This window comes from Mastomys coucha, unplaced genomic scaffold (assembly GCF_008632895.1).
Source record: "Mastomys coucha isolate ucsf_1 unplaced genomic scaffold, UCSF_Mcou_1 pScaffold6, whole genome shotgun sequence".
NCBI lineage: Eukaryota > Metazoa > Chordata > Mammalia > Rodentia > Muridae > Mastomys > Mastomys coucha.
The window spans coordinates 123,003,714-123,005,890 of NW_022196912.1; positions in this window are offsets into that span (position 1 = coordinate 123,003,714).

The window sequence follows — 2,177 nt, forward strand, 5'->3', positions numbered from 1 at the left end:
GCCTGGGATCGAGATATGCTACTAGGACAGGGTAGATTTGCTAATCAACAGACAGGCTATCCAGTGCAGGTGTTTGAGCAAGTTAACCAGATTGCCATAAAAGCTTGGAAGTCTTTACAAAATAAAGGGGAGTTGAGTGGTAATCTTACTAAGATCTTACAGGGACCCATAGAGCCCTTTTCAGACTTTGTAGCTAGATTGGTAGAGGCTGCAGGCAGAATCTTTGGTGATCCTGATGCTGCTATGCTGTTAATCAAGCAGCTGGTCTATGAGCAGTGTACAAAAAGAATGCAGAGCTGCCATTACTCCTTACAAGAATAAGGGGCTAGAGGCCTGGATGAAAGTGTGTAGAGAGTTAGGGGATCCTTTGACTAATGCTGGTCTTGCAGCTGCGGTCATTCAGCTTGTTCAGAACAAAAGAGGAAGTTCCGGGACATGTTTCAAATGTGGAAAGTTGGGCCACCTTAAAAGGCAATGCCCAGAACAAGAAAATGCTGAAGGCATCGAAAATAGCCAGCGCCCGAAACAGCCTGGTCTTTGCCCTAGATGCAAGAAAGGGAATCATTGGGCCAATGAGTGTAGATTGGTGAGAGCATTAATGGCCAACCCCTTACTCAAAGCTATGGTGGAGCTCATTCAAAAAATGAGCAGAGGGGCTCACGTTCCCAGGGCCCGCAAATATATGGGGCAGTAGAGAATCAGGCCACAGAGTCAGCACAGGAGAGGTGGCCGACCCTTCATCATCCTAGGGACCGTGGAGAGCCACTACCGGCTCGGCAGTATTGGACCTCTGCTCCACCACCAGACTCGTATTAACTCCTCAAATGGGGGTACAACTTATAGAGACATATTTTTAAGGGACCCCTTGAGCCAGGCTCTGTGGGGTTATTACTTCTGCCCTAAGGGGATTGATTGTCCACCATGGCGTGATCGATCCTGATTACACCGGTGTTATAAAGATCATGGTGGCTTCTCCTAGGGGCATTACGGCCATTTCTCCAGGAGATAGAATTGCCCAGTTAGTCATCCTTCCTAGTATGCATGCCAAGTTTGCAGCCAAGTCACAAGAGAGAGGGGAGAGAGGGTTTGGCTCAACAGGAACAGATTTGACATTCTTGTCTCTGGATTTGGATCAAAGGCCAGATCTTGAATTAAAGGTAGAAGGAAAAGCTATCCTAGGCCTATTAGATACAGGAGCTGATAGAAGCATTATTGCAAAAAAGGATTGGACAACCAGTTGGCCGGTACAGGCTTCTTCTCAGACCTTACAAGGCCTTGGTTATGCTAAGGCTCTGGATATGAGTACAAGACAGCTGAAGTGGCAAGATAAAGAGGAACATTCCGGAGTTATGCAACCCTATGTGTTAGAGTTATCAATTTCCTTATGGGGAAGAGATATGTTGAAAGATATGGGGTTTAAGTTGAGTAATGAATATTCTGACACCGCCCAAAGAATGATACAAGATATGGGGTATTTTCCTGGCTATGGGTTAGGGAAGTACCTCCAAGGGCATAAGAGTCCTATTTCAACAAGGCAACGACAGCCTAGACAGGGGTTGGGTTTTTCCTAGGGGCCACTGAGGGAGGTATTCCTATTACTTGGAAGACAGGGGAGCCAGTGTGGGTTCCTCAGTGGCTACTCTCCTCTGAAAAGTTGACTGCTGCAAAAACCCTGGTGGCTGAGCAGTTGTCCCTAAAGCATATTAAACCTTCAGTCTCCCCTTGGAATAGTCCCATATTTGTTATTAAAAAGAAGTCAGGAAAATGGCACCTATTGCATGATTTGAGAGCCATTAACCAACAAATGCAAATTATGGGCCCTGTCCAACGAGGGCTACCACTGTTATCATCTTTGCCAGCCTCCTGGCCCATAATTGTAATTGATATTAAGGACTGTTTTTTCTCCATCCCATTATGTCAACAAGATAGTGAAAGATTTGCCTTTACGGTTCCTTCTTGTAATCATGAGGAGCCAGATCAAAGGTATGAGTGGGTAGTTTTACCTCAAGGAATGGCCAATAGTCCCACCATGCGTCAACTATTTGTGGGTGAGGCTCTTGCCCCGTTAAGACAGCAATATCTAGGTGTGAGATACATTCATTATATGGGTGACATCTTGCTAGCTGCCAAATCTGAGGAGAACTTAAATAGGGCTTATATAGAGTTAATAAAATTAT